The sequence below is a fragment of the Saimiri boliviensis genome, chromosome 1 (genome assembly GCF_048565385.1).
Source record: "Saimiri boliviensis isolate mSaiBol1 chromosome 1, mSaiBol1.pri, whole genome shotgun sequence".
Lineage (NCBI taxonomy): Eukaryota > Metazoa > Chordata > Mammalia > Primates > Cebidae > Saimiri > Saimiri boliviensis.
In genome coordinates this window covers 40,141,703-40,165,882 of record NC_133449.1, presented here as the reverse complement: position 1 = coordinate 40,165,882, position 24,180 = coordinate 40,141,703, and the positions used below count along the sequence as shown (strand labels likewise).

At 34.6% G+C, this 24,180-nt stretch overlaps 1 protein-coding gene across 21 annotated transcripts in view; it reads left to right on the top strand.

Moving 5' to 3' along the window:
• The window catches only part of SLC8A1 (solute carrier family 8 member A1), a 517,065-nt gene that overhangs the window by 86,084 nt on the left and 406,801 nt on the right, over positions 1-24,180 (top strand). For 5 of the 21 annotated variants that reach the window (XM_074396421.1, XM_074396409.1, XM_039479010.2 and 2 more), the window contains exon 1: positions 14,778-14,886. The exons of 1 other annotated variant lie outside the window; for it this stretch is intronic. The gene's annotated coding sequence lies outside the window, so the exon portion shown is untranslated. 15 more of the 21 variants (XM_039479008.2, XM_074396379.1, XM_074396366.1 and 12 more) reach the window with 5 other exon arrangements.

Genomic DNA, 24,180 nt, shown 5'->3' with positions numbered 1-24,180 from the left:
CATGGACCCCAAAACCTAAAATGCAATTAAAAATAATAATAATAAATAATAATAAAATTTAAGATAATAAAATTCTTCCAGTGGAAATAATTACCAAACCCCAAGGTATATTAAATTTTTAAGTTTTGTGGGGTTGGTTATAATATTGATGCTTCCACAACTTTTCTGACTTGACACAAAATCTACAGCTAGGCCCAGGAATTCTCTTATTTTAAAATTTATTTTTATGTGTTTATTTTTGACAAGGTTTCACTCTATTGCTAAGGCTGGTCTCCAATACCTAGGTTCAAGTGATCCTCCTACCTCAGCCTCCTAAGTAACTGGGACTCCAGGTGCATGCCACAGTGCCTGGTTTCTTAATATTTTTTTTAACCTCTAGATTGACAGTCAAAACACAACAACATAATTTTAAAAAGCTAAAATGCTTGTAAATAATTTTTAACTTAAATTTCTAAATAGCACCTATTCTCAAATTTATATATCGTCCTCTAAAGTTGCAATCTATTTTGTTTGCTGTATATTTTCTCATTTGTCTTCTTCCTGGCAATATTTATCAAACCTAATGCTAAGTAAAGGGATGAGGCATTTGGTTCCACAGCCATAGGGCAAACAAATCTAATTTTAGTCGTCAGTGTACTTCATGGTAGAAAAATGAGTAAGTACTTCTGAAGACATAGGTGGTTCAAACTTCTCCTTTCGAGAAGATGGAATAGACATGGTTTTCCCTATTTCTCACACTAAGTACAAGTAAAAACCCAAGACACCATACAAAAATGAACATGAAACTCGGAGAGGTAGAGAGAAGAAAGCAGGCCAGTAAGGGGATCTAAAAACACATAAGTGACATAATAATGAGTTCCCTTTGGTTCTCTTTACGTCGTATAACTCAAACTTAAAACTAGAGGTAAGAAGGAAAAAAAAAGCCCTAACAAAAGTCTGCTCTCTTTGGCCAAAGGATAAACAAAGGAGTTGAGTAGAAAGACATAAAAATTTTAGACAATAACTTCTTAATTTAGCTAACTAGCATATCAACAAAGGCCAAGAAGGATATTTAGACTTTTATCATCCACAGTATGTCATGACAGGCCTCATAATGTCTGCCAAGGTGCTGCCAGAGAAGACTGAGTAGGAAGTTGGAACCTTCATAGTCACCAGCTGTAACTATCTCATGCCCCAATGAGAGTCAAAGGAGAGAAACCACTTGGAAAGCCTGCACTTCCACATCCATCAAGTAGTATGAGGCATCCCTACCACTCCTCACCAGGGTGATTGTGGAGGCAAAGGGAGAGGCAGAACTTTCGCCACTGCCCAGTGATAACAGTGATACTTCTCCCTCATGATGTCTTGGATGCCATAGGTGAAGCAGTTACTACAGTGGGTCGCTATAACATCTCCTGCTAGGGCGTATCATTAGAGGCCTAGTGGAGAGCCAAATCTCCCACCTACAATCAGCAGTAATGAAGACTCACTCAGTCCTCTGGTGTCAGTGGAGGTCTAGTAAGAAAACTTATCTTTTATTCCCGCTTGGTAATAATAAACCAGCAATTCCCCATCCCCACCAGCATCATGTCAGAGAAAGCAAGTTAAAACAGACTTAAATAAGATTCAGTGTTACAATATAAAGCACAAACTTTCCATATATCTGTCAAAAATCACTTGTCATATCAAGAACTAGGAAGTTCTCAAACTGAATGAAAAAAAAAAAAAGACCATCCTAGATGCATGCAATGAGAAGATAAATATATTAGGCTAATCTGACCAAAAATCTAACGCTGCCATCATTCAGACATTTCAATGAGCAATTACAAACATGCTTGAAACAAATGAAACCATGCAAAGTCTCAGCAAAACTATGAAAGATATATGGAAGAAACATGAAAAGTTTTTTACACTTTTTTACACTTTTTTTTAAAAAGCTTATAAATTTTATTCTTTGTTTTTTGTTGTTGTTGTTTGTTTGTTTGTTTGTTTGTTTGTTTTTGAGATTGAGTTTCATGATTGTTGCCCAGGCTGGAGTGCAATGGCACAACTTCGGCTCGCCGCAACCTCTGCCCCCCAGGTTCAAGCCACTCTCCTGCCTCAGCCTCCTGAGTAGTGGGGATTACAGGCATGTACCACCACACCTGACTAATTTTTTGTATATTCAGTAGAGACAAGGTTTCTGATGTTGGTCAGGCTGGTCTCAAACTCCTGATTTCGTAATCCACCGGCCTTGGCCTCCCAAAGTGCTGGGATTACAGGCATGAGCCACTGCGCCCAGTCAACATGAAAAGTTTAGAGTTGAAAAATATTATAAGAAGCTCAGTGGATGAGCTCAACAGCATAGTAAATTAGAAAATTAGGAAAAGCATAGTAAATTATAAAATTAGGAAAAGCATAGTAAATTAGAAGGTAGAAATATAAAAATTACCAAATTTACACATGAAGAGAAAATAGACTAGAAAAAAGTATACTCTCATGGATAGGTGGAACTATAATCTGACTTTTGGGTCACTGAAGACTCAGAAGGAGAGAAGGAAAGGATGATGCTGAGAAACTAGAAATAAAAGAAACAATGGCTGAAAACTGCCCAAATTTGACAAAAGATGTAAATCTACAGATTCAAGAAGCTGAATGAATCCCAAACAGAATAATTGCAAAAAATAAATAACCCTTTTCTTTCTAAGGAAAAAACAACTTGAATGACCAGAAACTATGGAAGGGGATTTCTCACCAAAAACTATGGAAGATGGAAAGAAGTGGCAGAGAATTTCTAAGGTGATACAGGAAATAAATTCTTAAGCCAGGATCCTATACTTAGTGAAAATATCTTTCAGAAATGAAGGGGAAATCAATGTATTCGTAGACCAAAACAAAAAATGAAAAAAAAAAAAAAAAAAAAAAAAACAGAGGCAATGCTTGCTGGTAGACCTCCCCTAAAAGAAAAGCTAAATGATATTCTTCAAACAGAAAGGAAATAGTATTTTTTCTTTAAAGGAATGCTCAAATATCAGGAAAGAAAGAAGAACATGGTAAACAAAACTATGAGTAAATTATACAATTTGATTCTCTGCTGTTTTCTAAATTATGTTTGATAGTTGAAGTAAAAATTATAAAACTGCTTGCTATTATTTTAAATATATGTAGAAAAAATAAGATAATTTAAATATAATGTGGGAATATAAAAAGATACAAAGAAAGGGAGCTTCCACATTTCACTCAAACAGGTAAAATGATAACACCAGTGGACTGTTGTAAGTTATCTGTGTATAATGTATAATAATACCTGAAATAATCATGAAGACGACAATACAAAGAGATACATTCAAAACATTAAAGATAAATAAAAATTGAAATTTCATAAAGTTTCATAGTGTAAATGAAAGCCAAAAAAACAGTGTAAGTGAAAAAACAAAAGAAAACAACAATAAAAAAGAAACTCAACCTCTAGCTTATTAATATTTGCATTAATGAGGTAAATGTTCTAAATACATCAATTAAAAGCAAGAGATTGGCAGAGGTGATTAAAAGACATGATTCTGTCTATAAGAAACTCACTTCAAATGCAGCAATATAGGAAAGTTAAAAGTAAATGAGGGAAAATGTGGATTACGCAAGCATTAGTCAAAAGAAGCAAGTGTGGCTATAATTATTTCAGATGCAGTAGACTTCAAAGTATCATAGACAGAGAATGGCAAGGACCGATCAACCAAGAAAATATTGCTCTCCTATCTAACAATAAATCACCAAAGTACAAAAGCCAAGACTCACTCTTAGAATTGAAAGGAGAAATAAATAAATCTACAACTACACTTGGATACTTCAACACCCCTCTCAAAAATTGATAAATAATTAGATATAATATCAACAAAGAAATAGGACCTAACAATACTGCCAGCAAAGAGGATAAATTCCTCAAAAAACACAAATTACCACAACTCATCTGATACAAAACAGATCATTTTAATCTCTCTATAGCTACTAATAAAGTTGAATATATAATTTTTAAATGCCTCCCCAAACCATCTCCAGGGACAGATGGTTTCATTGGAAAATTCAACAAAATATTTGAAGAAAAATTCACACTATATCTATACAATTTCTGCCATAAAATGGAAGAAGATATAAAACATCCAATTAATATTTTGAAGCTAATTGACCCCAAGTCTCACAAATTCTATAAAAAAAAAACTAACTCAAAATAGACCATAAATTTAAATGTCAAACAACAATATAAAAGTTTTAGAAAAAACTCAGAACAATTTTCTTTAGAAAATTCTTTAGAACTAGGCAAAGGTTTTCTTAACTAAGCAATGAAGATAATTTGTAAATAATAAAATCAATGAATTAGACTATCAAAATTTAAATTTGGTACCATGTGAAAGACTCTTAAATAAATAAAACGATAATCTACAGAGAGCAGAAAATATTTGTAACAATATACCTTACAAAAGACTAATATCTAAAAACTCAAAATCAACAGTTAAATAAGTCTAGTTTAAAATATGAGTGGAAAACATTGACATTTGGTCAAAGAGGATATGGCAAATGAGCACATAAAAGTAGATCAAATTATTAGCCACTGGAAGAATGCAAATTTAAACCACAAGGAGATATACACTAACCAAAATAGCTTATAACCAAATGATTACAAGGTTATAGAAAACCTGGATCAATCATATATTGCTGGTTAGAATCTAAAAATATATAGACACTCTGGAAGGCAGGAAGTTTCTTGAAATATTAAACATGCTGCCACCATATGACCCAGGAACTATAATCCTGGGCATTTATCCTAGAGAAATAAAAAGTTTATGTTTACACAAAAACCTTACACAAATGTCCACAGCAGTTTTATTTGCAATAGCTAGACACTGAAAACAATGCAGATGTTCTTCAGTAGGTGAATGGTTAAACAAACTTTGGTATATCCATATAATGGAATACTACTGACAACAATGTGGAAATTTTCTAAAAATAAGAATTACAACAAAAATTGAGAAGAGTAAGAAAATGTATAGTCTGGACAGGTGAAGGTATTTGATAAAAGCATGTCTTTCGAAGTTTAAACTGGAAGAGATATGTAATATATTGTGGAAATAAGATAATTCTTAAAAGTTAGTTGTCTAGTTGTCCATTGTAAAAATAGAGGTTGATGTGATGATAATTGCTGCATTATTTCCCCAGGTGATCCCAAGAACAGCTTTGGGGATCTGACCATCTGTGCCTTTTTTTTTTTTTTTGTATTTTTTTTTTAATTGTACTTTAAGTTCTGGGGTACATGTGCAGATCTTGCAGGACTGTTGCATAGCTACACACATGCCATAGTGCTTTGCTGTCTCCATCCCCCATCACCTACATCAGGCATTTCTCCCAGTGTTATCCTGCCTCAACCTCCCTGCCCCCTGCTGTCCCTCCCTTAACTCCCTCCCCATCCCCCAACAGACCCCAGTGTGTGGTGTTCCCCTCCCTGTGCCCATGTGTTCTCATTGTTCAACACCCGCCTAAGTGAGAACATGCTGTGTTTGGTTTTCTGTTCTTGTGTCAGTTTGCTGAGAATGATGGTTTCCAGGTTCATCCACGTCCCTACAAAGGACATGCACTCATCGTTTTTTTATGGCTGCATAGTATTCCATAGTGTCTATGTGCCACATTTTCTTTATCCAGTCTATCATTGATGGGCATTTATGTTGGTTACAAGTCTTTGCTATTGTGAACAATGCTGCAATAAACATACATGTGCATGTGTCTTCAGAATAGAATAATCTATAATCCTTTGGGTATATATCCAGTAATGGGATTGCTGGGTCAAATGGTATTTCTATTTCTAGTTCCTTGAGGAATCACCACACTGTCTTCCACAATGGTTGAACTAATTTACACTCCCACCAACAGTGTGAAAGTGTTCCTGTTTCTCAACATCCTCTCCAGCATCTGTTGTCTCCAGATTTTTTAATGATCACCATTCTAACTGGATTTGCATTTTACTAATGACCAGTGATAATGAGCATTTTTTCATATGTTTGTTGGCCTCATAAATGTCTTCTTTTGAAAAGTTTCTGTTCATATCCTTCACCCATTTTTGAATGGGTTCATTTGTTTTTTCTTGTAAATCTGCTTGAGTTCTTTGTAGATTCTGGATATTAGCCCTTTGTCAGATGAGTAGAGTGCAAACATTTTTTCCCATTCTGTTGGTTGCCGATTCTCTCTAATGATTGTTTCTTTTGCCTGCAGAAACTCTTAAGTTTAATTAGATCCCATTTGTCTATTTTGGCTTTTGTTGCCATTACTTTTGGTGTTTAAGTCATGAAGTCCTTGCCTATGCCTACGTCCTGAATGGTATTGCCTAGGTTTTCTTGTAGGGTTTTTATGGTGTTAGGTCTTATATTTAAATCTTTAAACCATCTGGAGTTAATTTTAGAGTAAGGTGTGAGGAAGGGTTCTAGTTTCAGCTTTCTGCCAGTTTTCCCAGCAGCATTTATTAAATAGGGAATCCTTTCCCGTTTGCTTGTTTTTGTCAGGTTTGTCAAAGATTAGATGGTTGTAGATATGTGGCGTTGCTTCTGAGGCCTCTGTTCTGTGCCACTGGTCTATATCTCTGTTTTGGTACCAGTACCATGCTGTTTTGATTACTGTAGCCTGGTAGTATAGTTTGAAGTCTGGTAGTATGAGCATTTGTGCCTTTTTAGTTCAGTTTTGTTTTTTGTTTGTTTGGTTGCTTTTTCCTTTTTGTATTTGTATAAATTTAAGGGGCACATGTGCAGTTTTCTTACATGAATATATCACACAGTAGTGAAGCCTAGGCTTTTAGTGCATTAATCACCCTAATAATGTACATTGTACCCATCAACTAATTTCTCATCTTCCACCCATTCCTAGCCTCCCACCCTACCAAATCTCCAATGTCTATCATTCTACATTCTATGTTCACATGTACACATTTTTAGCTCTCACTTATAAGTGCAAATATGCAGCATTTGACTTCTTGTTTTTGCATTGTTTTGCTGAAAATTGTGGCCTCCAGTTTGATCTGTCCTTTCACTTCACTTGTAAGGTAGACAAATATTAAGTTTTGGCCAAAGTAAATTTTTACTTAGATTGGCTTTGTCAACTAATACTTTCATGATTTTCCCTGGATTGAGAGGGATTCCTGGTTGCAACCTCCTTTAGTTAGATTCTCCAAGTTTTTTTGGAACAATATAGACAAGTAAAAATTGTAGAAATATGTTAGTGGCCAGGGAAAAGATACTGTTAGCTTAGCAAACTCTTTAATGACAAGCTTCTTGCTTCCAGTTTTAGGGATGCACAACTTTCACCTGTGCACCAGATGTGTCGAGAGACATAGAAAACATCTATTTTTTATAACTTTTGGACTGGGGGAGATAAAATTCCAGGACTTGATGCTTACAGCAAGTACTGATATTTATGCTGTTTATGAAAAAGATTTCTCTAACTCATGACTTATCTCAAAGATAAATGGGGAGAAACAAAAAGTCAACAACAGTGGGAAAAAAATGAGTATACTGTCTTTTGAAAAATTCACTGGCTTACTGTGCATTCATAGGTTAAACCATTTTACTTCTCTGACTCTGTACGTTAATTTGTAAATGAAAATAAGATTATATTAAATAGCAAAAATGCAACCACTCTGAAGACTTCAAAATGTAAAAATAAGGATATGTTTATGCTTTATTTAAAATGTAACCCAACAAAATGTAACTGATCATTTAATCCATACCAAAGAATATCTTAATCTTTAAGATCTAATACATTCTTTATGCCTTGAGGAGATCACATCATATATACAAGCTAAAACAAGTCTAGGCTAAAGACCAACTTCTGGCATGACAATATCTGAGCTCCATTGACTCCAGTAAAACTGATAAAAATTATGTTTGTAAAGGCTTCTTGAAAATTGTGGTAAAGGCAGACAGCAAATGAAGAAACATATACCCAAAGAAATCTCAAAAAATTCAGTAATAAAGGCGAGTCTATGGTTTTTGAACAAAGAAAATCCCATCTCTCTCCCTACGCAGCTCAACAGGGTAGAGCCTCCATTCCAGACTTCTGGAGCCAAGAATATAGGGCTTCTACCATTCCCATTCTCCATCTAGAGGGGTTTCTTCTCAGGATCTGCCTCCAATTATCTATTGCTGAGGCTAAGATCTGGGTAAATATGGTCAAGAAAAGCAGTTCCCTTTCTCTGCTCAATTCCCACTCATGGAATATAAAGTCTATCTGTTTAGAATACTGAGATCCTTATAGCCCTTGCCCCGACACTTAAAGTGATAATTATTCTACGTCTGGAGAGCTGAAGTAAGTAACCTCAAGCTGCTGCTCTCCCTCCCTGCATCAAGTTCTGGGTTGCTGAAACAAGAATGTCACTCAAAGAGAATCTTGCTCATGTCCCAACTCTCAGCTCTATGGGCTTAACTCAGAGATTTTGCCTGGGAGGAGAAGCGGGCCACAAAATGATGACTCTAAATACTTTGCAAAGGAGCTGACTTTATTTTCAACAAAGCATGAAGAAGCTGAAGTCAAAGGGCAATCTCAGGACAGTGAAGGTTGCAGTGAAGGAATATTTGGAAGAGTTTTATGATCTGATAAAGATACAGCCTAGTTTGTAGGCCAACTAGTTTGTAGGAGAGGAGCGGGCAGTCTGATGAATTGAAGGAATGCTCCTGAGGTCAAAACAAACATCAAACAAATCATTAAAAAGAGCCAAATGAAGATTATGGAGCAGAAAACTGTAATAACAGAAATAAAACATTTATTAGAATTAGCATTAGATTTGAACTGGAGGAAGAAAGAATTAGTGAAATTAAAAATGGATTGATAGAAGTTAGGCAAGATGAAGAACAGACAGAAAAAAGAATGAGGAAAAATAAATATATACTCAGAGAAATGTGGAATACCATTAAGTGCACCAATATACATATAATGGGAGTATCGGAATAAAAGAGAGGAAGGAGAAAAACATATTTAAAGATATAATGGCTGAAACTTCTTGCATTTATTAACAAACAGTAATTACAATGAACTTCAAGTAGGGTAAGCACAATGAGACTCACAGACACATCACATAAAAGTGCTAAAAGTAGGTCAGGCATGGTGGCTCACGCCTGTAATCCCAGCACTTTGGGAAGGCAAAGCAGTGGATCACCTGAGGTCTTTAGTTCAAGACCACCCTGGCCGATATGGTGAAACCCCATCTCTACTAAAACACACACACTCACACACACACACACACATTAGCCAGGCATGGTGGCCCAGGCCTATAATCCAGCTACTGGGGAGGCTGAGGCAGGAGAATTGCTTGAACCTGGGGGCAGAGGCTGCAGTGAGCCGAGATTGTGCCATTGCCCTCCAGCCTGTGTGACAGAGTGAAACTGTGTCAAAAACAAACAAACAAAAAAAAAGTTAAAAGTTAAAGATGATGGTAAATCTTCAAAGCGACAATAGAAAAATGATAATGCTACTTTTAAAAAATAAGGTAAAATAAAGACTTTACCAGATAAACAGAAGGTGAGGAAATCTGTTTCTAGCAAACTCACCTGGTAAGTAATACTAAAAGAAATTCTTCAGGCTAAAAACAATTGACACCAGATTGCAATGTGGAGTCACACAAACAAACAAGGAGTACCAATAAAAGTAATTATGTAAGTATGAAAGACACTACAAATGCTTATTTTTCCTTTCTTTTTTTGATGGATTCCAAGAGGAATTGTAAAAACTTTTTATGTACATTTATATATATAATGTACTATTTATAATATATGTGCAATACATTTGCTGATAATAGTACAAAGGAGGTAGGGGGAGTAAAGCTGTAATAGGTTAAGAAAATGACTACATATGGTAGAATAATAATTATAGAAATGAATTTTGGGGTTTGTAACATAATAGATATAATACATAGAATAAAACCACAAAAAAGTAGAAAATAAAATAAAGCTATATATCACTGGAATTAGGCTAGTTTAAATCTAAGGCTCATTTTGATCAGTGAAGATGCATATAGTAAATTCTAGAGTAACCACTACAAATCAAGTCAAAAATACAGTGAAAAAATTATTTAAAAAATATGTATGCAACATTAGAAAATGTTCACTTAAAGCTATACAGAGGAACTGAGAATCGAGACAACAGAACATGTAGAAAACAAAAGTAAAATGTAAGATGTAAATTCAAATATATAAATAAAAACATTAAATGTTGGTGAATTGATTCAATCAAAGGCAGAGATTGTCAGATTGGATTTTTTTTTTAAGAAAATGCTCTCCATGTGTATGTTTAGGGAAGAAGATATAATTTAGATTCAAAGACAAATAGACTACAAGTAAAATGATGGAAATGACATATATTGCAAACAGGAACTGTAGGAAAGCTGGAGTAGGTAAAAAAAACTTAAGACAAAAGAGACTAAATCAGAACATGTTACTAGAGATAAAGAAGGGCATTTTATAATGATAAAGGGAGAGATCTCATAACTCTAAGCATACATTGACAAATGCTTAGCTAGATTGACTAAGACAAAAAGAGAAGACTCAAATTGCAAGATTGAGAAATGAAAGAAGGGACATTATTACAGACCCTACAGAAATAAAAAGAATTAAAACAAATACTGTAAGCAATTATATACAAACAAATTAAATAATTTAGATGAAATGGATAGATTCCTAAAAAGATACAAACTACCTAAACTGACTCAGAAAGAGATAAACAATGTGAATAAACCTATAACAAATTAAAATATTAATTTAGTATTCAAAATCTACTCACTAAGAAAAAGCCAAGGTTCATATTGGTTCACTGATGAATTCTATCAAACATTCAAAAAAGAACTAATAGAAATTCTTTACAAACTCTTACAATAAAGGTACTGAGAGAGAATACTTCCCAATGTATGTCATGAAGCCTCTTTTTACCTTGATACAAAAAACAGACAACAAAATCACAAGAAAGAGAGCCTGATGATAGATTACCTTTATCCTGGATTCAGCCCCAGAGTCATAATATTAGTAGGAACCAAATTCAAAAAGAAAAATATGCATGGAAATTATTTACCTGAATTTTTGTCCTTATTGGTTAAATATAGTTGCTTTTAATCTTAAAAGGGGATAAATATTTCATTACTTGTTGACCTTCAAATTCTTTCAAAACTTGCTGTGTGTTTTAACAAGCCTTTCATAAAAGATTCCCCCATATTGTTAGACAAAGGAAGAAAAAAATTAAATTACCAAGGATTGAGTATTTCTAATCTTTTAAAAGATTATAGTCCTTGCCCTTCTTTCATGCTAAAAATCTGAGTCAGATATCCACTTTAAATGATCTTTGCTAATATAGTGGTCCTCTGCCTTGGATAACTGGAAAACTTAGATAAACTTCTCAGTTAAATTAGGATCATAATAATATTTTTTCATACTCTGTTTTCTATCTCCTTTGAGTTGAGAGTCTTTACCCACGGGGCAGTGGTGTACTTGAAGTTCTTAAGCCTATACAACAGGGAAAGCTGCCAGGCTTATGGTCACTAGTTGAGAGGTACAACAATTTACCCATTTTTCAATCTCACTTTTTGATCACTCAGCAATGAATTCATTTCTCCAACAAACTTATGTTAATGTTTGTTTTCTATAGGACCAACACTATAATGGATGCTGATAATACAAAAGCAAATAATACAGAGCCCCTATCCTTGGCACTCTCAATCTAATAGCCAAATGCAAAGAGGAGATGGGGGTGGAGGGAATGTACAACAATATGTCGTTTATACTTTAGAATACATGATGGTGAAGTCAATAAAGATTTCAGAAAGGAAGAGATACTGAGTGAAGATATGTTCTTCCAGCAAAGGTGGAGTGTACATACTTTTACGAGAAGGTGCAGACTATTTCATTGAAATAATCATCTTGTACCCCCAGCAAAATAGCATGTCCAGATGATATATCCTTCCCCACAGAGTTAAGCAAATCAATGTCAATACATTAAATCCTGACTTCCACATTTACCAAGCTCACAGAAAATCATTTAACTTCTTTCTTTGGAGATATGATAGGTGTTTAATCTCTTTAACAGGAGATCTTTTTCTGCACATGAACCCCACAGCATCTTCCAGAGTTGGGAACGAGTCTCTTGAGCCTTCCCAGTGGTGATGGTGGAACAGTGGCAAGCATGACTGCTTTCCTGAGCCTTTCCTTTCTCTAGGGCACTGCCTAGCCCAGGTGAAGCAGGAAGGTGGCCCACCTCCACTGTACCAAGAACATGCCAACTCAGTCTGGCAGACCCAACATGGGCAAACACATTTTGGAATACTCAAACACAAACATCCCCTGCCTGGGATGTTCCTAACTTCAGAACAGAATTCCCAACAGGTTTGAAGTTAAGCCAGTCAAAAAAGTCTGCAAATTCTTCTTTGAACAGAAAGCAGACTCCTGCGCACTGTTATATTTAACTGTGGAGTCACCGTGTATTCCATGTATCAACCACCTGGCATGTTAAATAAGCAACATCTTCCATTGGTGTACCCTCTTACCATGCATGAATATATATAACATGCATTATTTCATTGGATAACTCTAGGCTAAAGGGGTCAAGTGTTCTCTGGAGTAACCGAGAGGGGAGCTCTATGACATGATCAATGTCACTCAGGTAGTAACGGAGTCAGAGCCAGAGCAGAGCTTTCTGGGTCCTGAGTTTATAATGTAGAATCTACTTTTTGTACTGATTATGGTTTTACTTTTCTCACATGACAAAAAGTTTAGAGGGACAATTCAGCGTTGTTGTAGTAACTCAGTAAGACTGGCAAGAACTGCAGTTTTTCTTCTGTCTGCTCCATCTACCTCACCTTGTAGGCCTTTGTCCTTGTGTTTGCCATCTCCTGATCACCAAAGAAATGCTTAAATTTCAGGCTTCGAGTTTACTCTCTGGGAAGGAAAAAGGTGGAAGGGGTGCAGGAACAAGGAGGGCAAAAGCTGAGCCTGTCTTTTTTTTTTTTTTTTTTTTTTTTTTTTTTTTTTTTTTTTTTTTTTTTACAAATACAAGCTTTCCTTAAGTCCCAAGGGACTCCTGTTGACATCTATTTGGACATTATTATGTTACCTTGTCATATCTAGGTGTGAGGGACAGTAGAAAAAGGGGTTTTGCTTTTGAACTTCTAAAGTAGAAAAAGTAAGGGAAGAGTGGATATTGAATTGCTCCTGGGTAAGGACCCATTTACCATGTCTAGCACTAGCTGAATTAGGTTGGTTTTTTAAATATCATATCTTAATTTTCATTAGATACAAATTATTATTAAATACATAGAATTATTGGAGGTAGCGAGGAGGAGGTTGGAATGTCAGAATATTTTGAATTAATAAACACAGTCTTGTCCCTTCTTGTTCTGACCTAAATGCTTTTGCAGGGAGATTACTCAAATCTAGGATTTTTCACATTTGCCATTAATATACCCGTTTTGTACTTTGTACCTTTTTTTTTACACATTTGTTTGTTATTCTCTTTTCTCTCTTTTCCTTCAATTTTTAATACAAATGTTAAATATACACAAAATAGAGACGATAATATAAAGAACCCCTATGTACCTATCAGCAATGACCACCTGCAAAAATGATCCTTTTGCCAGTCTCACTTTGGCTATTTCCTCCTTTTATTCCTCCTGAGTGTTTTAAGAAAGCTCATTTCATTTCTGGCACACCAGAATGAGTTATGTCTATATGTATGCCTCTAATTTATTCTTCAAACCAAAGAACCTATAAGGTTTTAACATTATTTCAAAAAAAATGGAAAATTATTATTTTGAAATTTTGTCTCTTCTCTTTCCATATTTTGGCCTCTTGTTGCAAAAGATTAACAAGGGGGGGAAAAGAAGAGAAATAAATGTTAAAATGAGAAGCTAAATTTTTAAAGAACTGGGATGTTAAACAGAGCTTCAGCAACCCCCTATGGGAGTTCCTCTCCACTACACAGAACAGAATTTATCCTGCACCTAACATTTAGGTCACAGTTAATCTGCCCTTTAAACTATCCTTGACAATTAATACATGTAACAATTAGTATTCTATTCAAATTTATATTCTTTAACTTTTTTCAAGAAATTATAAATCTTAAACCATGTTCTAGAAAGTAGCTAATGGGAACTGCCACAATACCCTACAGGAGAAGCTGTTTAAAATAATAGCTGCTTCTCTCTCAGAGATATTGATTACTCTGACCCTCTGCTATCTTTTCCTTGAAGGCAATAATCCAAAATGTTAACAACTATTCCCAATTAAGTATGTATTTTTTCATTCACATACAGTGTTATTCATCTGTTCAGCCATTTGTTTATAAATTCACTCATTCATGAAACATTTCACAGGTCCCATATGCATGCTTCCACTAGAATCTTTAAGGATGAAGACCCTAGTAAGGAACCGTAACTGTCTCTCTGTTTTCATAAAACTAGGTGAACTCACACCCTAAAAGCTTTACGTGGGAATCAGGTAAAAATTGGTTATGATCTAATATTTGGAGAGTAGAAATGCCAATATCAAAAGTGTTTTGCAAAAAAAAAATTAAAAAAAAATTAAAAAATAAAGTATAGTGGCAGGATCATGGGGTGGGAAATTGGCCTGGCTGGAAGAATCGCTATATGTGTATTTTTATCATCCATGTGTTGGATGAAGCGGAGAGCTGCCAGATAGCTTCTTTTTGACAGCTTGGTGTTACTGTTGGGAACAGATCCATGTATGGAAGCGAAAGCCGAAAGGCACAGATAAGCTGAGATCCAGCTATGCAAACCATGTTTAGAGACACTTAAAGGACAAGCATCCCAGGTCCTTTCTTTCTGGTAAATTTAGAGAAGCCATCATACCGGGATCTTTTTTCACATCCAGCCCATGCGGACTGAGCAGCCAAGGCTTGACAGAGGTAGGTGCCGGGCTTTTGTGATGGAACTTATATAAAGGATCGTTTGCAATTATTTCCTCCAGAGCCCTTGATGTCCTTTAAGGGAAGGTGCCAGATAATATTTCGAAAAGAAAAACAACAGAAAAAAAAAATAAGTTGGGGCTAGTGACTAAGAGGTATTTAACAGCTCTGCCTCCACAAAACGGGAAGCTTTGCTACGGAAGAAAAGTGACAGCACAGATTTGCTGCCAAATAAAATCCCTCTGTCCTAGGTCACTCACCATTTGGAATTCTGTGGATACAAGGCTTCCTCGATATTGCCAGCACCTTTAGGAATGAGCCACAGCTTCCACGGGGTTCTAAGACTCTGTGTATTTTAGGCTAGGGGAGGTGGGATTTGTCTTTTTCCTTGCTTGTTCTCCAGCCAGCAAAAACTCGCATGTGTGACTAGTTCTTCCTTAGACATAGGAAGAGCTGCTTGTAAACGACATTATTATTTTTGGCAGCTGAAGTCATTTTTGCAGTACTTCTCAACAGATCGGAGGTTGATTACATCCTGTTCAGATTCTTGGGTTGTTTTCACAAACATGGGGTCTTACGCAAGTTGAAGTTGCTGAAACTAGCTGCGAGCCCTGGGCTTTTCTCAGCACCTTTAAAATTTCGTCTTTCTTTTTTGCTACTGACTGAAAACTTTGGAACTTGAGAGAAAATGTTTCCCAGTATTATTATTGTTTTGTCATCAGTGATGTTTTGGGAGTAGATTGCGGCAGAATATAAAAAATTCCGTGTCTCAGGAATCCAAGGTAAAAGTATGAATGTGAAGAGTAACAACACCAGTATGTATATGACTGCCCTGTATTTTCTAGAATACAGATTAATCCAGCCAAATCATATCAATTGCACTTTGAAATGCTACTCCAGCTAATTACCAAATTGTAGTTATTAAATTAAAGTATATCTGTTAAAATTGTTAGCAAAGTCTGTGAACTCCTGCCAAACACAAACGTCCAGGGAAAAATTATAGGTCATATCTATAAAATGTGTATGTTTTGCCAAGATTGAATTTTAAAAAAATATACAAGATAATGGAATTTAAACTCAAGATTTATTGTGCTGAGAATAATGTGTCCATAATTCAAATAAGATTTGGACCAATTCTTTACCTAGCTAAGTTTTCAGTCTAGAGGATGAGTGGGAAAAAGAAAAGAGTGAAATGAAGAAATATGGAATGCGATGAGAGATGTGACATGGCAAATTATTGAAAAGCAGGTATAAGGAAATAAAAATAGTTTGTAATACTGACCAAGGAGTTGTTTTCTGGATAAATTAGGTGTCTGGGAAAGGCAAAATTCGTTTAACAGATACAGATGAAATGACTAGTTTTGTGGTGGTTTCTTTCAAGCTGTGAATGTCCCATAACACTAAAAAGGTGGCAGAGAAAGAGGAAATGTGTTTTTATTTCAATAATGCACTGTAATTATTAAAATAATTATAATACTAAAATATTTTTTTCATCAAATTCTTTTATTTCTCGATTTACACTGACAGCACATTAAAGTAACACATTTGTAGATTTCAAGAATAGGCTATTTTACTTTGCTTAAAAATACTAATGTTCTGTATTTGTGAGAGAGAGAGAAAAAGAGAGAGAGAATAAACTATGCCTTTTTTAAACTAACAGAGACAAGCTGTCATAACTTTTGCTAAAGTGGAACAGGCCTGCAAAAAGATGGTTTTAAAATACTTCATTAAACGCTACATACCAGCCGGCTTCTCAAAAGGAACAGCACAGCAGTAGTCTTGCAATTTGCAGTATGTAAAAGGTTCACATAAATGATGCCACTAGTGTTTGTGAACAGATGCAATGCATATATGACATCAGCTACTGTGTTCTCGTTTGCCTGCTGCCAAGTACATTTCAAGTGTGCACTCCTCATGAGAAATGTCTGCTCCTGTTTTTTCTTTTGCAAACTAATTCAAAAAGCATAACATAAGTAATAGAGAATGACTTACTGCTATTTTTTGTACATACTATGTCAAGATTTATGGAAGAAAATTCATGACAGTCAAGCTACTTGTTCTTTTGACTCATGGCTTCTTAAGCATTTAGTGATGACTATCCATGTAGAAAATCTTAAAGAGATCGTATTTTGAGAGGGAAATTGAAGGTGTTGGCAGTCTTAGGTAAGAAAAATCGCGTTTAATGGCCTGTGTTAGAGTCAGCTGAGGTATGAAGCAAATTCATGGTGGCCAAGTATGATGAAAAAATTCGAAATTGTTCCAAATAGCCTAAAGCACAGGTTAGCGACTTCTGTCTACAGGACAGGACCCGTCTGGATAGCTGTGGGCCTGGTCTATGGTATGACAATGATAGGAAAAGCAAGCACTTTTTAGAAGATTCGATGGGGAACAGTATTTCTGAATATTGGAAGAGAGTTTGTATGAAAGTAAGTGTAGGGATTTATTCTTCCAGAAGCCTGGAAAATTTTGGCCCGTAGAAAAGGTCATTTTATTTCAAGGGAAAATATACTATTGGCTATTCTTAAAAAAAAAAAAAAAAAAAAAAAAATCCAAATCTCCTTACTCAGATGACTACAAACTGTGAGACATTGACTGGTCCCTGACAGAATAGTAAAATGATTGTAAGAATGTTAAAAATGACACAAAAGGCCTGAGACTAGGCAAGGGTGCTGGTAAGGAATTTGAAGGCCAGAAAAGCTATAGGATGTCTCCAAGTTCAATCGTTGGAAGATGAAGGTCCCCTGGGATCCAGTTCACCTGGTATTCTGATCAGACATGATCTGTCCATGAAGAACTTCTTTCAATTTTTTATCTTAACATTACATGACATTTTCAAGTCTTGTGGCAAGGTATTGGAAGAAAATTGTATGCCAGAAAAATTTTGATAGTAGTTTTAAGGTTTGTGAAGTAATAAAAGGGAAACAAATTCAAGAGGCACTTAGTGCTATTGAGGAGAAAAGAGCCTTTCTTATCCCATTGATTTCTTTCCCTGATATGAGCCATGGTTATCAACTCTGACCGCACATGAAAATCACTTAGGGTAGGTGATGCCCACATTGTACCCATAAGGAATTAAATATGTTAGTGGGGTCCAGGCAAAGGCAATTTAAGTCCATTCCATGACATTCTAATGTGCAACCAAAATTAAGAAGTATTTCTTTTATGCAATTAAAAAAAAAGTGGTAACCAGTCTAATTTATTTGAAAAGAGGAGTCAACAAAACCAAAGCTGAAGATTAGAAAAAAAAAAATGTACTTTTATCCAGAAGGATAATTTCCTTGGAGGTTTTATTGATACAATCTTTGCTAACAGAGAATCCCTATTTTAAAAGTTTCAGCATATTTAAAAAGAAGTTCTCTCTGTAATAAATGATTGATTTGTATCTACTTGATATCTGTCATACTCCTTAGCCTAAATCCTGTGTGAATACTACCCACAATTACTGAAAGCTATAAAATATGTATATGTGACATTACAGTTCTTAACTACAGATACCAAATGAAATTTTATATTGTTTTAGAAAATAAACAGACATCTTGAAAGGGCATGTTAATTTTGGATAGCAACAATTTTCTAAAAAATGGACAAATTTATTCTAAAAGAGGAAAATCATGCTATCTTTGCCTTTTACCTTTCTAGAAAGTACCAAGAACTTACTAAACTTTTAAAAATGAAATCATACCTTAATAGAAGTGATGAGGACCAGGAAATGTCTTAAATCAATTTTGGAACCAGGCATGTTTTAGGTAAATGAGAAAGAAGTCTCCACTGAATATTTACTCTATTCTGAGCAATGTATTAGATGACAATTAATAACAATATACAATAATTATAACTCTAGTTCCTTAATCTGCCCAGCAGCTTGCCTTCTGAGAGACAAGGTGCAATTATATATGAAATGATCCTAAGAACTATTGCCAATTGCAAGCTATTGTTGAATTTAATGCAAAGAAACATAATTCTAACCATTTTTAAACCTTCTATTTTTATTGCTTCACTTACATAGATAAAATACATTCTCTGAAATAAAAAGTATTTTGGATGTTGCAGTTAAAATCTTGAATTCCAGATTCAGACAAATCCATGTTCAAATCCCAACTTTGCTACATTCTGCCATGCTGGACAAGTCACCTAAAAACTGTGTTGATATGTATACAGCTTTTACTGTTTTCCAAGAACACTTTTAAGCAAGTTACAGGTAATAATTTATTAATTCTGACAAGTAACCCTATGGTATAGTCACTTATTTTACAGATGGAAACACTGACACACAGAGAAGTTTAATAATATTCCCAAGGTCACACAACTAGTAAAAAAAAAAAAAAAGGAAGTAGGATTTGAAGCCTGTGTTTAACCTCTGTGCTACACTGTTCCATAGTCATTTCCTTGCCTTTTAAAAATGAAATCAAATAATAAAATCAATGTGTGAAAGATATACAGTATAGTTATGGCAAGAAATAAGAGTAAAATATTATTATTTTCTGATTACTGTCCATGTAGTTTAATAAATAATCATTTGAAAAATTTTTCTGAATACCAACTCTGTAAAAAATAACATTGAACACTCTTTACAAACTAAGGTTTCCAAAGTGTTGTGTAGACATTTTTCAAATATCAAAGTTAAATTACTATTTTGTGACTGTATTCCATCCTTGTAGTCTCTCGGCCTATCATATTAATCATGTTTCAATCAATGTATGTTGAAATGTTAAACACCCTTTCCTTCACTCTTCAACATTGTGTAAGCAAAGATGATTGGAAAATGTGTTAAAAATCATTTAAATGCAAGTTAGTATATATTGAGTGGCCTGTCTCCCGTACATGTTAAATTTCATTTAATTTTCAATTCATTAATCTAAAATAAAGAATAAGAAATGCACTTGACAATTAACTTACATTTGCTCATGAGCATACAACCTTTAGAAATTCAACATACAATTTCTACCAGTTTTGTGAGTTGTACGTTTAGCTTTTCAAAAGTTATAAAGAAATAATTTTACAGATAAAGTGTAGGGAAATTGGTCAGTTGTAGTTTTGTAAAAGGGAATGAAATGAAAGCTTACCTCTGTTTTCCTCACTTTCTATTAGACATGTGCAGAATAGAGGTCCCAACCACCTTCTAACACTGTTTTCACTCTACATACATTTAATAACACTTATTATATCATTTCTTCCAGAGATGATTTTATTAATATTTAAATATTATTTTGTTTAAAAAGATAAATATCCACTGCCATACTCCAGGCAGGGGAAAGGAAAAACAACTTATAAGATGAGAGATTTAAACACAAAATGGAATTCCTTCAAGTCCCATAATCTATAGACCGTGATAGATTATATTTTTTTAATTTTTCAAAAATGATATCAACAATAAACTATAGTAATTTATAAAATTATACCTTCCTGAGCAATGTAAAGAATTGGAAGACAAAACAAGAACACAATATGTTAAAAATCAAATCCCGAAGTTTTATTATAAAGAAACTAAATTTACGTAACATTTATGAATTTAACTTACGTACAATACATGTGCCCCCTAGCCATGGTAAAAACCCATGCTCTTTTGTGGAACACAAACTAAATAGATAACCATTATAAAGATTATATGCCCCCAAAACTTGTTTTTTCTTCTCAATAATCCATTTGGGTTACCATGCCCAAGCTACTGGACTTGAGAATAAATGGATTATTGCGAATAAATTAATTTTATCTGTTTTTCAAAGGAAGATACAATAAATGCTCATTAAATAGGTTGAGAAACAGACCTCCAAAAGTTCACCAAGGTTGGAACCTTCCTAATCACAATTTCAAAAGGTAGTCTGAAAAAGAACTGTTCTTTCATATCTTTGGTGAAGTAAAGCTTTCCATGGTCAAAAAAAAAAATCGATCTATGAAATATTGCATAAAATATATCTCCATCTCAGGTAACAGAGGGCACACTAACACACAATTAGCTCTGAGAAATTCTGTAGAAATTCTTACTATCCTCAATGATGGTTTAGAATTCAGACAAAGAGTAGTGATTCCGTGTGCTCCCTAACTTCTCAGTACTGGAATAAGGCTAACTCAAGATTAGCCATTTCTCTAAAAGAGTTAATTTGACATGGACCTATGGTTTTAACATTAGGACAAGTAACTTAATGGGTCTACATGTGAAAAGGGTAGGATGCCTAACTTACGGAATGCCTATTTAAGCTCCATTGAGATCGTTAACACCCGACACTCCAAATATGTTTGTGCAGCGATTCTGGAAGTATAGAAAAGTCTTTTGAATATTGTTATTGTTGTTGTTGGAGGTGATAATAGAACAAATAAACTACTCTCCTTTGACTTAGATTCAGCCTACTATAGAAGATGTGTGTGTGCATTTGTAGGCGTGTATGTATGCACACATTTATTGTGTTTTCAGAGCACCTAGAATTGAGCTCTATGAGCATTTCACACCAATGCGATTTTTTTTTTTTTTACTTTTTTCTGTTTTTGTAATTAAAAAAAAAAACGTTGTGGGTACATAGTAGCATATATAATTATGGGGTACATGAGATGTTTTGATACAAACATGCAATGTGAAATAAGCACATCATGAGGAATGGGATATCTGCCCCCTCAAGCATTTATTGTTTGAGTTATAAGCAATCCAAGTAAACTCTTTAAATTATTTTAAAATGCACAATTAACCTGTTATTGACTACAGACACCCTGTTGTGCTACCAAATAGTAGGCCTTATTCATTCTTTCTAACTATTTTTCTATCCATTAGCCTTCCCCACATCCCCCCACTACCCTTCCCACCCTCCAGTAACCATCCCTCTGTTCTCTTTGTACATGAGTTCAATTCTTTTGATGCTTAGAAACATCAAAACTGAATAGTACACAATTGTGTATATGTACCACATTTTCATTATCTATTCTTCTGTTGATGGATGCATAGGGTGCTTCCAAATCTTAGGTATTATGAACTATCACAACAAACATAGCAGTATAGATATCACTTCCATATATTGATTTCCTTTTTTTGCTGCATATATACCCAGCAGTGGAATTGCTGGATCATATGTAACTCAAATCTTAGTTTTTTGAGGAATCTCCAAACTGTTCTCCATAGTGGTTGCACTAATTTACATTCCCACTAACAGCGTACAAGCATTTCCTTTTTACCACCAGCCTTTGTTATTGCCTGTCTGTTGTATGTAAGCCATTTCACCTGGGGTGAGATATCTCATTGTAGTTTTCATTTTCATTTCTCTGATGAGCAGTGGTGTTGAGCACCTTTTTATGTGCCTGTTTACCACTTGTATGTCTTCTTTTGAGAAATGTCTATTCAAATCTACTGCCCAGTTTTAAAAATCAGATTATTAGAATTAATCTCATGGAGTTGTTTGAGCTCCTTATATATTCTGGTTATTAATCCCTTGTCAATAGGCAATTTGCCAGTGTTTTCTCCCACTTTGTGGGTTGCCTCTTTACTTTGTTGATTGTATTATTTGCTGTACAGAAGCGTTTTAAATTGATGTGATCCCATTTGTCCATTTTTGCTTTGGTTGCCGGTGCTTGTGGGGTACTACCGAAGAAATCTTCACTCAGACCAATGTGCTGAAGATTTTCTTCAATGTTTTCTTGTAGTAGTTTCATGGTTTGAGGTATTAGATTTAAGTCTCCAACCCATTCTGATTTTATTTTTGTATATAGCGAAAGTCAGGAGTTCCGCTTCGTTCTTATACATATGGATATTCAGTTTTCCTAGGGCTGTTGACTGAAAAGACTGTCTTTTTTCCAGTGTATGTTCTTGGCAACTTTGTCAAAAATGAGTTCACTGTAGGGGTGTGGATTTGTTTCTGGGTTCTCTATTCTGTTCCATTAGTCCGTGTGTCTGGTTTTATGCCAGTGTTCTGCTGTTTTATTTACTCTAGCTCTGCAGTATAATTTGAAGTCAGATAATGTGACTCTTCCAGTTTTTTTTTCCTTTTGCTTAAGATACCTTTAGCTATTCTGGGTCTTTTGTAGTTCCACATACATTTTAGGACTGTTTTTTTTTCCTATATCTGTGAAGAATGTTATCAGTATTTTCATAGGAATTACATTGACTATAGGTTGGGTAGTACACATATTTTAACAATCTTGATGCTTTTAATTCATGAATATGAGCTATTTTCCATCTTTTTGTTATTCTCTTCAATTTCTTTTATCAATGTTTTATAGTTTTCATTGTAGTAATCTTTTCACTTCTTTGGCTAAGTTAATTCCTAGGTATTTAATTTTATGCATGGCTAATGTAAATGGAATTATTTTATATTTCTTTTTTATATTGTTGACTGTTGGTATATGGAAATTCTAGTGAATTTTGTGTGTTGATTTTGTATCTTGCAACTTTACTGCATTTGCTTACCCGTTTAATATATTTTCTGTGGAATCTTTTAGTTTTTCCAAATATCAGATTGTATCATCTGCAAACAATGGCAATTTGATTCCTTCCTTTTCAATTTGGATGCCCTTTATATCTTTTTTCTCTTGCTTGATTGCTCTAGATAGATGTTCTAGCACTACGTTGAATAAAAAGGACACCAATGTAATTGTGTGACTATATACCACGTTCATTGAGTAGCTGGAGACATGGTTCTAAAGAACTTAGAGTACACAAAAACAGACCATTGCAAAGCAGTTTGGTGAGAACTTTGAGATAGAGTTAATGGCACAGACTAGAGAGAGCAGCACAGGTAAAGTCTAGAGAAAAAGGAAAATCAAGACAACTTACGGATAGGAAACTAGAAATAGTTTATTATTACAAAAGGTACTTTGTTGTTTTTTTTATCGAGGTATATTACACCTACAGAAACGTGATTTTGCAGCTCAAGGCATTTTCATAAATGGAATTGACCCATATACCCATCAAATAGATAAAGAAACAGAATCATCCTCAGCACTTCAGAAGGCCTCCTTATTCTACTTTCCAGACCATTTTCCTCTAAAAAATAACCACTAGCCTAATCTCTATCAGGGTTTTGCCATTGCCCAAGCTTTTAGGTATGATATAGGAATAAGACTGAAGAGGTGATGGTGAGAATCCTGCTAATAAGTTGGAACTTTGTTCAGAAATCAGTGGCTGGAGAATAGGAGGTAAGAGCTCTAACCAGAAATGCGATCGGATCTGTGATCTCTTCCTTATATTGCATATTCACTGCTATTTCCTGATGCAAAGTATATAATTAATGTTTGATGAATAATTAAGTGAATAAATGAGTATTCTTTACTTACTCCAAGTAATATGTTTATTATTCAAAAATCACATGAAAGTAT